This window comes from Hetaerina americana, unplaced genomic scaffold (genome assembly GCF_022747635.1).
Source record: "Hetaerina americana unplaced genomic scaffold, ioHetAmer1.1.p SCAF_8, whole genome shotgun sequence".
NCBI lineage: Eukaryota > Metazoa > Arthropoda > Insecta > Odonata > Calopterygidae > Hetaerina > Hetaerina americana.
The window spans coordinates 72,043,367-72,057,904 of NW_027287427.1; the positions used below are offsets into that span (position 1 = coordinate 72,043,367).

General features: G+C 39.2%; 1 long non-coding RNA gene across 1 annotated transcript in view; it reads right to left on the bottom strand.

Moving 5' to 3' along the window:
* LOC139697844 (uncharacterized) overlaps positions 1 to 14,538 on the bottom strand; it is a 29,356-nt gene that overhangs the window by 2,729 nt on the left and 12,089 nt on the right. The window contains exon 2 of the long non-coding RNA XR_011702820.1: positions 95 to 253. This is a non-coding gene — a long non-coding RNA (uncharacterized lncRNA). The remainder of the gene's footprint in view (positions 1 to 94; positions 254 to 14,538) is intronic.

The following is a 14,538-nucleotide window of genomic DNA, read 5'->3' on the forward strand; positions in this document are numbered from 1 at the left end:
ATTCTTTATCAATCATTCTTTTCCATTTCCATGTTTTTCATATAACATGTGAAATGACACAGTTGAGTTCCCGTGCAAAAATTTTACTAAAAACCTTGTTTTTCTTCAAAAATGGCTTTGGAAGACGGATTTTCTCGAAGACTGCTAGCTTGGCTTTTAGACCGCCTTCAGATCCTGATGCCCCTGCATGGCTACTTGGATTAGAAGATGCCTCCAATAGGTCCTTCCCCTCCTCTGGGTCTGGATTCCCATCCTGAAAACATGGAGTGTAATACCTGTTTACTGTGTTCATGCTGTATTAGGGTGGTTACCTATCTGGTATTTTGATGAATATCCCATTCCAGACTTCAGTTGATGACCGAAACCCCTGCCAGACATAATGACTGCAAGTCACCAATAAACTACCAATTTAAATGTTAAAAATGCATGTCCACATTTATACACATAACTACACACAAAGAATCAAAAAAGTTATACTATTATATCACAAGACCCTAAGGCAATGGAGAAATGCAAGGATATAAAGCTCAAGGCAATTTAATTGCATAAGTTGTTAACAGTTTAACTTCTACCAAACATTTATAATTCAACAAATACCTATTTTTTAAATAAGTACCTACCAAACCCAATGGAAGCAGACTAAGTTTATCACATATTATGTAAAAAGTGAATATACACCAAAAATTGAATGAAAGACAGTTTTAACTCTTTCACTGCAAAAATCAATGTTTTCAAAAATCAATATTCTACTTGCACAAACATGAACATTGACTATTTAAAATGGATGATTGCATAGATTAACTAAAGCTTGGTCAAAAATGACTTGCTTAGAAACAGAATTATAAGTTGAATTTCACATAAAAAGAGTTAATATAAGTATCTACACTAGAGCATTATTCTTAGCACTTATGCACTTGGAATTCAAATAACTATATTAGTCTATATGATTTAAGAGGACGAAATCTATAAGCAGTGTAATTAAATAATTACTACCAGATGACAAGGCAAAATCAAAAACAGTAATATACCATATTTATTATATGATAACATATATTTTTATTTAAAAAATTGGGAGTTAAAGAATATGGAGTCAAAGAAGAAGCTTCAAATGTATGAAAGCACCAAAGAGATAACTTTTCAGCCTGGCTTTGGGTGTCAAATTAGGCCTCCACACTCATCAGTAACATTTAATGATGGAATGGTCAAATCAAGTAACCCTCGAATAGGTAGGTTCATCAACGTGAATATTCAAATATTCAATCTTGAATTTTCAAAAGTATTGAAATTCAAAAAAAGAAATAAAATTATTGAATTTTACAAGAAACCCAGGTGAAAATGTTTTTTTAATAATAAATTGACTGGAAATTCTATTTTATGGTGATGAAATTGATATTACATTGAAACAGAATACAAAGCAAAATGTTCAATGACACAAAATGCTCTCAACAAATGTCTTAGGTGGAAATATGCATTTCATAGTTTTCAATATTTATCCTAAAACATACTCAACTCTGCAGGCCGAAAGAAACAAATGGTAAAAGATGAAGTAGTTAATAAAAATGTCCAGATCCAACCAGTCATTGGAAAATTCATGAAGGATATTGCAGTTAAAGGAAATAGGGACTGATGCATTTTTTTCATTAGCATTCTATCTCCTTGAGCATAACTGACCATATGTTGTAACAAAGCAAATGCCATTTTTAATGTGTGATTGTGAAATATTGCATTTTCTATCAAATGCAAATAGGTGAAGTTCCTATGGTTGCAATTTTATTAAATCAATAAAAACAGAATCATATATATAGGGTTGACTCCTGAACCATAAAATCATTAATTATAAAAATATCTAAGCAGGGTCCTCTCTAACTACTACGAAATTAGATAAAAAATGTCATTTTATAGGAAATTAGGGAGGAAGTTCAGATTTCTATGTCATTTTTGGCTTAATAACCCAACCTTTCTTCATGGTATTAGCCTGCAAATACAAATGGGAGAGAAGGCCAGATATTTGCCATAATTAAGCAGCCCAAAATTCTCAAATTACATTTGTATTAATGAATATATCCTGACCGTTCAGGAGAGCCTAGTTTCAAATCTTTCATTTGGCAGAGTAACAATGATAATACTTTATTCATTTTGAAAAATAGTACAACCATATTAAATGTTGTCAATATAAATATTACTTAATGTATAAACATAAGTTCTTAAATGTTAATAAGATTGTGACAAAAGAACTCATCAAATAAGTAAAGTGGGTGAACAAGTAACCAGGTATATACCCTATTCTTGAAACTCTGGATACAGTCCAATTTCAACTGAGTTGGCAGATAGTTACACTGTTGTTTGTTCTTACTATGAAATTTGTTGTAAGTTAATGACAATCTACAATAAGCAGTACTTAGATTCGCCTTACCTCTTGTGGTGTAGTTACAGATGTGAGGTCTTTATTGGTAAGTTTCTAGATTAAATTGTCCATGAATCAGAACCTTAAAGATACATTAACTAAATACAGTAATGATTCCATACCTACTTAAAAAAGGTTTGCAGGAATCACGTGGTAGTATATCAGCATGAGCTCTCTTTTGTAGTCGCAAAACTTGTTTAACGTTTGGGGAATGACCCACATAACTCAACACCATAATTCAAATGACATTGGAAGATGGCCTGGTAATGTGTTAAACGATACTCATTTGAAATGATAAAGTTGAGCTTTCTTATCATAGAAACAGCTTTACTCAGTTTATTACAGATCTGACTGATCCGGGACTCTCAGTTAAGTTTTGAATCAATATAAATTCCTAGCATTTTAGCAGTTTCAATAGCAGTTATTTTTGATTTAAGACTCCATACAATATGCTGAGTTTTGTTAGTATTCAAATGTAAATGATTAATATCAAACCACTCCTAAGCCTGTCTATGGGTAACGCTAGATCATACCATTGCATCTTCTAGATGTTGACACTTTTGCACAAAAGTGGTGTCATAAGTATATAAAACAGATTTAGATTTCATATTACAGGGCTAATCATTACGCATGATGATGAAAAGTACTGGACCAAGCACAGAGACCTGTGGGACACCACACTTTACTTAAAGAGTTGCAGATTGACAGCCATCAAGTTCAACCATCGGTGGTGATCATCCAAATATGACTTCATTAGTTTCAGTGCAATACCCTTAATACCATAGTATTCTAGTTTTGACAGTAATACTGAATGATTAGTACAGTACAGTACATCCTAACCAAGATCACATAGTGTCACAGAGGCTGATTACTTCTCTTCAAAAGCAATATTGACATAATTAACTATGGACTCTATAGTCAAAATTGTAGATTTCCTAGATCAAAAGCCATATTGTGATTTCGAAAACAGATTATTTCACTCCACAAATAGAACTCCCTGTACAAAATACTGAGCGCAGGGACAGGAGGTAACAACAGGCTACAGAAATGGCTAATATTAAACTATTCTGAAAAATTATTAAAGGCAATATTAGGCCTAGCATATTAGCACTTAGCTTTAAAATGAAAATAAGAACCAAACTGTGGTTCTTCTTTCATAATCACATCTGCACTAGTTCTTGCATGTTTGGTAAAACAAATTACATGAATATTTTAAAAATGTTTATCAGAAATTATTTTTTAAATGTGGGTCGCGGTAGTCCAGGGGGTAGAGCGATGGAGTTCGGACCGGAAGGGCCCGGGTTCGTTTCCCAGGCAAGGCAGTCAGGGAACCTGCAGCTACACCCAAGCTACAGGGTTCGTCCGGAAAATAAGTGTACTGAGCTCAGGAAAAAAAAATTATTACACTTTTACATATCTTAAGCTAATATTCCTCAAAATAGGACCCTTGTGAGTCGATACACTTGTTCCAGCGGCGTTCCCATTCCTGGAACGCTCCCGCGAAGTCATCATCGGGAACCTCTCGAAGGCACGTCGTCACGGCCTCTTTGACGGCGTCCAAAGTCCCGTATCGCGTTCCTTTCAAACTCCTCTTTATCTTCGGGAACAGAAAGAAGTCCGGTGGTGCCAAGTCCGGGCTGTAGGGCGGGTGCGGCAGCGTTGCCACGCCGTGCTTGGCCAAGAAGTCCGACACGACAAGCGCGGTGTGAGACGGCGCATTGTCGTGATGCAGCCGCCAGATGTTTTTGATCGCTCGCCAGATGTTTTTAATCTCGTGCACTATTGTTTTTGGCACATTACACTGCTCTGCTATCATCCGAACACTAAGACGACGATCAGAGTTCAGTACATCGCGAACTTTTGGCACATTTTCGTCGGTGAGTGTCGTTGATGGGCGTCCAGGCCGTGGTTCGTCGTCGACCTCTTCTCTGCCCTCCACGAACATCTTGTGCCACCGAAAGATCATGTTTCTGGACATGGCTGACTCCCCGTAAGCCTGGTTAATCATACCGACAGTTTCGGTAGACGATTTCCCAAGCTTTACCGCAAATTTGATGGAATAACGCTGCTCCAAAAACTTCGGCATCACGTACCGTGACGTGGGTCGAGCGTGGAGGTTCGCGTTAACAGAGCTCCTCACTACACCACAGCTCAGAGCCGACTGCCTTTTTCAGCGTCGCTTGCCAACATACCCCCCTCCTATCGCAGCCCGTCAGAGCGGTGCTGGGCGCGCATGGAGCGGCGGGAAAAAGTCAGTACACTTATTTTCCGGACGAACCCTGTATGTGATTTTTCGGGTACCAGGTCTCCCTGGGAAACCATAACCGGCATAGGGAAAGGAACCGGCCCTCCTACCCTGATGTGTGAATTTCACACGCCGTCGAGCTTAGTACTCGGTGAACTCTACCATCACCTGCCAAACCGACCTTCGGGTTGATTACTGTGTTTATGGTTTATGGTTTTATTTTTTAAATACCTAATATAATTTATGTAAGATGTTAAATTTCAGATCAAACATAAATAAGTATGACTAGAAGTTAACTTGAAGTTGAATGTAGAGAGCAATATGTTCAATAATTCAACCATAATTATAACTTTCTGTGAAACACATCACTAAAATTTATTCTGAATAGTTATTCAACAATGAGGTCTAGGCTTAGAGAAAAGATTGATTGGGTTTCATTTAAGTATTGGAATTAAATTTTCCTTTGACTCGAGGAAAATGGATTTGACCAATTCCAACCAAAATTACACCAGTTTTCATAAAAACAACAATATCTCCTAAGGAATGGTACATACATGCATTTCATAATGCTCTATGACAAGTAATTTCTTCAGAAGAATGAATATAATTTAAATTCCCTTCATTTTCCCCATGAGAATCACACCAGATTTAATTTACCAATAGTCCATTATACATATGAATAAATTCTGAAATGTTGAGAGAAAATTATGTCCACCAAGATTTTTTCCTGAAAAAATTTATAATTATTGAGCTATATCATGAATCCTCAGACTTTATTTGTCATAGAAATGTACATCAATATTATCAGTTGCATACATGTAGCTACAAAGTATAAGTTATATCAAGGTTCCATTCCAAATGGCCAATGAAACAAAATGGTAATAGGCACACTTTTTTCGCTCTAAATATAAAAAAATATACCTAAAAGCAACTCAATTCAATGAAAATTAATATTTGGGAGAGAGAATAGAGATAAATTTAAAAAGATACCTTCCTATATTGTGTCTCAAATCATTGCTTCGTCAACCAATGATGGAAACATATAAAAATTTGGAAATGTGATCCATGCAGTATTGAGTTCTCACTCTGCATATTTTTCTTTAATGATTCCTCCTGGAAGTTCAGGTGGTTTTAAGCACACAATAATGCATGTTTCATGGTGTAAAGTTCTCTCCCAAGATTCAGGGGTTGTCCTTTGTGCTTCCTAAAAACTGCCACTTTGGATGTACTTACCACTTACCTACTTCGAATAATTTTTCATTGAGGAATAACAAGTATACATTCCCTATTTCGATATTGCTAATCAATGACCCCAAAAGCACAAACTATTCTTAACATATCTTCTAAAATCTATAAAGTATCTTCTACTTTAATTCAATATCATATATATATATATATATATATATATATATATATATATATATATATATATATAGTAACAATATAGAAACACAAAAAAAGAAGAACACTCACACGTTATTTCTTGATATTTCGACGGAAACAATCCGTCTTCCTCTGAAGATATAGAAGTAAAGATTCTTACATCATTACTTCTATATCTTCAGAGGAAGACGGATTGTTTCCGTCGAAATATCAAGAAATAACGTGTGAGTGTTCTTCTTTTTTTTCCGTGTTACGTCTACGAAAGCATATATATATATATATATATATATATATATATATATATATATATATATATATATATATATATATATATATATATATATATATATATATATATATATATGTATGTATATGTATACACATATGTATACACATATGTATACACATATATATACACATATATATATATATATGTATATATATATATATATATATTTATTTATTAATTTATATGAATGCACACACGTATATGTGTGTGGATGCATATATATTTACCTCTGTTTTAATTAATGTGTGAATGTAGTTGACATAACGATACTATTTACATGTGTTGGTTGTGCATACTGCATTAAAAAATCGTTTAAGTAATATACTTGTCTATTTGGAAGTATTATCAAGAGTTTAATCTTAATTGCTTGATATCTTAGATGCATAAATGAAGTCCAGAGAATATTTTATTCATCTGGTAAATAGTTAAGATATAGGAAATTCTATGCAGAAACGTATTGAATATTTTGTGATACGTGGTTTGTTTAAGATGCATCCGTTTTACCTACTGTACTAAAACACATCATTGATAAAGTAATGTGAATTAATATTTGCTAAATTCACATTCCCACTGCGCACAATGACCGTGCGAAGGCTTTTGTCGTTTACGTGTATTGCCGACAGGGATTCAATATTCCTGAATGTCCCGCCCCTGTCAATAAACATCGAATCCCCCCTTCGATCCGAAATCCGACTGAAAAAAAGTCATATCGTGAGATGGCGAGATTCGAGAGTGAAAAAGAGGAGGAAAAAATTGTGATCTGGGCGCACTCGAGACCGTCAATTTTACGCGACGTGTTCAATACGTGCAATAGAGATTAATTTTAGGTGAACAACATGCGATAGACCTCGCCACCGGCGTATTTTAAATCACTAAATGTAGTCGAGAGATAAAAATGGCGGATGGAATACAGCCTGCATTGAAACAGTGGGGATAAAAAAAATTGGTTGGCATATTTATCGAGTCTTTATGACCCCATGGGGTTTTCAAGTTTATCCAATCTGCGATATTTACCCTGGTTCTCCAACCACTGCACCAGAGCAAAAGTAACTCCCCCTCCGAAGTAGTTGAATACACGGGGGTTGACTTAAAAGTTTCGGGAAAGGGGGGGGGGGACTGGTAAGAGGGTTGGGATCACATACGCCAAACTACAGGGCAGGTGAAATAACACCTTCATAACTCGCAGGGTTTTCCCCGTACTATCTCCCTTGGCGTACAACTATTCGGTGTCCAGGTTATTAAATGGCACCCATGGGCATCCTCCATATAAAGCCAGGACCCGACAAGAAATGGTTCACAGCCTATTTACGTGTATACGAAGGCATGTGCATGAAAATCCTATTCGGGTCAGTTGCTACCGCCAAAACCATCGTAGTGACATCGGCTTTTGATATAGCGATACCGACATCAGTTTATTGTCGACCCCTCCTCGATATGTCGATGCCAGTTTAGCAAATGTTGACCATGTCGAGGCCGATGTTCACATAAAATTGTCATCCAATTTCGCGTCGACATTGTTAAATCTCTCCATCCGTCGTCTCGTCCGATAAATCGGTTTGTTGTACCAATCACAAGAATTTTCCTTCGAATAACTTCGAATGGTTGAATTACTATCAGAACTCATTCCGAAATGATTCGCACAAGGTTAGAATTGAACGAGTAGGATAACTCTATAAAAAAACAACCCCTGCCATTCAACCTAGTGGTGGCTTTCAGGGTACTAAAGGATACTAAAAATGATACTTAAAAATTTCCTAACGCGATCTTCCGTCAGAATGCTATGCACTGAGGTTTTCAGAATATTGCAATTTTCTGTTAACATTCTGACACTCGGGTGTCGATCAGAATCAAGCATGTCTCCCACTTTTTGCACAATTTCGTCGCACTCCGTCGATTTAAAACGTCCAGGGTGTACCACGTCGTCAAACTCATCTCCATCCTACAGGATCATTTTGTATCAGCAGAAAACCATTACTTGGGACATAGCTTGATATCTGTAATCATCTTTAACCATAGTCATGGTCTCCGAATCCGATTAACCGAGCTTAACACAAAATTTAATTGCGCATCGTTGCTCCATGGAGCGTGGCATCGTGAATATGCGATGCGAACAGGGGTCCAGTCTAGCAGTGCTTCACAAACTGTAACGCCCCGCAGACAGCTGACGCGGGTCGAGTTGCTTTCCCAAGACCTCCCACCACCTTTCCCGCCACAAATCGCCCCACTCCATCTGCCCGCGTCGGCGGGAAAAAATCATTCTACTTACTGTATGTGGCAGACCCTGTATGTGGTACTATTTTAGGTGTCGGCGGTAGCCATTGCACGTTTAAAAATGTTCATTTCACCTTCGCATGTTTTTCTGCAATATGGACGCGCATACACTATTAAGTGACGGTTGACATTACGGCCATAAGCTTCTGTCATTTTATCGCTGCGGGATCATATTATTAGATAAAAACAGTTACATATTCAAAAAAGACTATGTTAACTCCAACTTCATCGACTGTTGACTCTCGTGTGATCATTATTATCCTAATCAATAATTCATAACTTTATTTTAACTTTGTCTTGAATATCCAATTTTTTCCATTGAATCGAGGAGCTAATTCACCGAATAACTACTGTTGGCCCGGAAAATTATTCGTAGATCACGGGCTTTAATGTACGTGTCCGGTGGCAGCTGTATGGGCCGAAGTGGATCCCTCTTCCCTTCAAAGGGAATTACCCACATCGAGGGCAATAGAGGGCCCGCGAGTTGAATTCCGAAGGGAACTGTTTTGGACGTGAAAGCTTTTCACGGAAACAATGCACCCTTGTCCAGGGTGTTTCGGGGGCTCCCATGTGGCCACAGACCCTGTGCCATATGTTTGTAGGGGGATCGAGATGGTGCGGGGGCTAACGTACTGGCTTCCCACCCTGAGGGCGCGGGTTCAAATCCCGGCGGTGTTGAATATTTTTCAGAGGTATCTCGATCCCTACTTGAGGTGCTTTGTGGAGGGCACTTTGAGTGAGTACGCCGTCCGTCGGATGGGACGTTAAGCCGCGGACCCCTTGGCGCCTTTCGTAAAGAGTAGGCTAATGCCGACGCCGGGTTTCTCTCCACCCTTCATCCTTTCCTGTCCTTCCCCTATGGCGCAAATGACCCTAGCTGTCGGTCGCCTCCCCTCAAAACTACTACTACCCATATGTTTGTAATACCGTAAAAGTAGTGGGCAAGAAAGATGAGGGGGAGGGGGGGGCGAGGCCGGAAAAATGTGGCCGACGCTCGAATTTCAACCAGGCCCACTGCTTACAATGCCCGGTGAACTTGAAGAGAGAGGATTCCCTGGTTTAGGCGTATTTATCTCTCCTCCCCTCCAAATTCTCATGGGCATGTAGTCTGTGAACTTTTTCCCACAAACAAACGAGTATTTTATTTTTCGAGTATTTATGTATATCATGAAATTCTCGCTTTTAATAAAACGAGCATTTCATGATATTAAGTGGCTTCAATTTTGAGATTTTGACAGCTTATTCTCCATTTTCATATTTTTTCTATTTTTAAAAATAACGATCGGGATGATTTAAATCCAGTCCAGTAAAAAAATATTTTTTCAATGCATGGACTTGCCTCAACGTTTCCAATTGCGGGATTCATTTTAGCATTAATGTTTTTCGTCACTGAAGGAAAGTTCAAAGTAATACTTGAGGAGCTCTGTTTAGGACTGTGCGACACTTCGATATGTTGAGTGGGTGTTTAGTATTTTTTAGTATCCTTAGCATCCTGCAAGCCGCCCTTAGGATGTGTGGCAATTTTGACCCGAATATGTTTACCCCTACCGCGGTCGGGCAACGCTGTTCTGATCCCCTATCGTTCGTGGAAAAAATTACATCTTAAATCTATCTGTTCTCAACTTAATCTCGCTAATTTTATTGACATGATTTCGCCTACCGTAGTATGATGGGGGTAATAACACATTTTCAAAATCGTTGCTAAAGAGAAATCCTTGCAACTTTTGCAAGAGATATAATCTGTAATCTAACCTTGCTCCGTGGGAGACTCCCAGAATAGCTCCTCTTAATAATTTTGATACGATACACTGTTTATCACAACAAAGTTTTACGTATCTAGCTCCTCTATGCTGCACGCGATCCAAGTAGAGATCTTTTCCATCTGGAGGATTCACCATTGCAACACAGGCCTCTTCGTAGTAGTAGTTTTGAGGGGAGGCGACCGACAGCTAAGGTCATTTGCGCCATAGGGGAAGGACAGGAAAGGATGAAGGGTGGAGATAAACCCGGCGTCGGCATTAGCCTACTCTTTACGAAAGGCGCCAAGGGGTCCGCGGCTTAACGTCCCATCCGACGGACGGCGTACTCACTCAAAGTGCCCTCCACAAAGCACCTCAAGTAGGGATCGAGATACCTCTGAAAAATATTCAACACCGCCGGGATTTGAACCCGCGCCCTCAGGGTGGGAAGCCAGTACGTTAGCCCCCGCACCATCTCGATCCCCGGCCTCTTCGTTCCTGAGTACTTGGCCAATCACAAGGTGGCACCGCTGCCAAAGCGCCCTACAACCCTGATATGGCACCGCTAAACTTCATTTTTATCCCAAGGATACAAAGAAGCGTGAAAGACAACCATTTTGGAACGCTGGATAACGTCAAAAAGGTCGCGATGAGGTGCCTGGACGAGGTTCCCGTTGACGCCTTCCAGGAAGCCGTACCACGAATGGCAGAAGCGCAACATCGTTGTGTCCTTGCACAACGGTGATATTTTGAAGAATTTTAGTAATTTGTACTTTGATCTGCAATACAATTTTTTCTCGGGTATTTCTGCTTATTTTTGGAAGAAACCCCGAGTGCGTTACAAATTAAACTAACAATTACCACATAGAATTACCTTTTTTAGAATAACTCGTGCGAATAAACAAATTATGATTTGTCTATATTTTACGGCCTTGCAAATACTAGAATAAGCCTAGTTCGTATATTCTATGAATTAATTTTCCCATCGTTTGCGATCAGTCTGCAAGCTTCCCTATTTTTGCTGTCACTCTTAATCCTGGTGACACTAATTTTATTATCACGAGCAACGAACGGTTTTCCCCGTCAGCGTTGAACGTTTCGCTGGCATCGCTTGCTTCCTGTCACTGTTTAAAGCGGATTTTACTAAAACGAATTATGCATTGCGCATGAAAAAAATTTCGCGCGTTTTTGGAATACCTCGCGTGTCTTAAAACTTGATGGAAACGACAAGAGTGTGTTGTGAAATACCCATCAGAAAGGCATAATGACATTAATGCAGTTACCGCGAGCCAGGCGTGATTCTTGAACCCTTTTAAAGTTCCAAGGAAGTTTCATTCGCCACAGTTGAATCTTGTCAGACGATAATGAATTAAATGCGAATGGACGCTGTCATTATCAGTTTATTTGCCCGTTGCATATCCCATTAACTCCGAGATAAACTATTTCTTCCGCCCAATCGCATGTGAAGGAGAGTTGCCGACGCTATAAGCTAATAGCATCCAAAATGTTGGTGCAGAGCTCTAGCCAAACAATGAGATTGAATTAACTTTTCCTACCAGGACAAAATGTCACCGCGGAATATTTTTTCCGCTATTTCCGAGAATTTTTCATGCCAATGAAAATTATTCTGTGGTTTGATTTAAGGTTTTCATTGGGATATTTACATGGGATGACAGGGCAAGGTCGTGCGACGAAATTTATAAATTTAACTAAAGACGCTTCCTCGTGCAAAAAAATTGCAAGTTTTCAATGCAGTTCTGTTTGTTACCTAGCCCACACTGGTGAATGTTAGCTTTGGATGGGCACACTGACTAACCACCGGTATATTTCTAAGCCCCGTCTCAAAGTCACAACCTGATATCCTGCAATTCCATAAGCCCCTCTTAAATTCCACAGACTCCCTACCTCCCTTCATCCCATCCAAGATGCCTTTCCTATTCCTTCCCCTTTCTCGTTTTCCTAACTTTTTTTCCTCTATCACAATCTTCAACATTCCATCGCCAATGAAATTGTCCTGCATCCATCTTTCCTACCTTCTTTGGATTTCTCGCTAGGATTTCCTGCTCCTACCCCCTTCCGCCATGCCTAGCAACGCTTCGTTTGTTATTCTTTCTGTTCATTTCACCTTTTCCATCCTTCTCCATTCATTCACCTCTCAAAATCCTCCTATCATCTCACTTCAACGACCATGTTTCCGCGCCGTACAAAACCACGCTCCACATCAAAGTTTTTCATCAATCTTTTCTTAACACAAGGTTCATGTCATTAACTCCCTCCTCTTTGTCACAGCTCCTTTGTCTATTGCAATTTTTCTTTAAATGAACACTCTCTTTGTAAGGAAAAAAATAAAACAAATTAATCACAACTTTGATTAAATGAGTGAATTAAAGGATTCATCTCCATCCAGATGATTAAAAGTTAACCTGATTTCCCAACATACACGCCAGAATACATGAATGTTGCCAGACTTAACAAATCGTGACGTCAGAAACATTTTGAGAAGATAATTACAATGGAACCAAAGGTATACGATAGCTGAAAAGTTATTAATAATGAAATATGCGATTATTTCGTGATAGACGTAGATAAGACGATTGTTTTCGATCACTCAAATACAGAGACCAGCTGTAGGGCCCTAATTCTTTTTCATTATCCTCTTCGGTTGGCTTTAGTTCAAAGTTTAAGGACCAAATGACATACTTATTCATCATTTTTTGTAAGTCTGGTAGGAATATTTTTTCATCATGACTTCTCTTTCCATTCTACTTACGCCCGAAAATATTTGCGAATTATTTCGGCAAAACTATGAATGCACTTTAAAAAAATATTTGACGATTCCCTCATGGGAGACGGCCCTTAGTCGCCACGCTCACGGCGAAACGATGGACCTCTCACGAAAAGGAGACTCGATGAGAGGATGGGAGATCGGAAAGCATCGGCGCAAATAGTTTTAGGGAACATTAAAGAGTGATTCTGCGCCCGAACCGCCTTTAAAAGGGGTGCAGGCTGGTGATTCGCATTCTAGGGTCGTGCGAGTGCTTAGGATCACAGAACGAGAGAGACGGGCCAACCTCCGCCAACGAGTATCTACTCAACGCGTTATCCTCCATTTGGCTATGCAAATCAAAGGAATCTCTTGCCTCCCACCCGACGATATTACTCTCTTCCTGTTGGATAGACAAGGTTCGCAAGCCGCATGCGTAACGCGAAGGTTGCGCGCGTTGAGCTTCGCATTCAACTCGCTAACATCTTCCGCGGGAGACGCCATTCGCCCTCATCAAGAGAGGTTCCTGTAAGAGCATCCCGAACATTTCCATTACGGACAGCCGACGGAAGGGATCGAATGTGTGTGGCGGTTAGTGTAGTAGCTCCCTACCCTGAGGATTAAGGTTCGAATCCTGGCGGTCACTGGATTTTTTAGCGCTATCCCGTTCCCCATATGGGATGCTAAATGTGTAGAACACCTCTAGTGAATTCCGCCGTCCGTCAGATGGAACGTTAAATTGTGTGACCTTGGCGCCCTTCGTTAACAGTAGGCTGATGTTGACGCCTCGTTTCTCTGTCTACTCTTCACTCATTCCATTAAAATCCTACCTCAACCAAATTACCACTTAGATTAATGTTTGGGGCAGATAGTCTAATGGCGAAAATTACTCCAGCTTTCAGTCGCCTCCCTTAGTAAATACCACTACTTTTCCTACTGACCTGTAAATGTGACTGAAGGTGATGGAGGACCCTAAGGTTTTATTCTTGAACAGGATAACTCGATTGTGGTCTGTCCCATTGATGAGATGCAGAGAAGAAATTAGAATAATGGCGCTTAGGACGATTGAGAACATATAAACTGCTGCCTTCTAGAAAATTCATCCCGTCGCCATGTTGAATACCGTCGCGATGAGCCTTCGCCCAGCATTTATATCATTTTTTTGCAATTAAGTACACGAGGGTAACTATACTCGATAAAAGAGGGAATAGGGCCGAAAAGAGTATAGGGAAACAGAATTGATTCCTGCACTTAATTCGAGCGTAGATTGGAGACTTTTTTACACGTGGGTGTGTCTACCAGCATGGATAGGCAATAGTCACGAATATCCAGACGGAAATTGTTAAATTAAGATATATTTAGTTCATTGCAGCATGGTGTTGGTGAAGTGTTTAATTTGACGGTTTCTCAAGATTCAAGAAGGAGTTTCTTTTCGGAGAATTC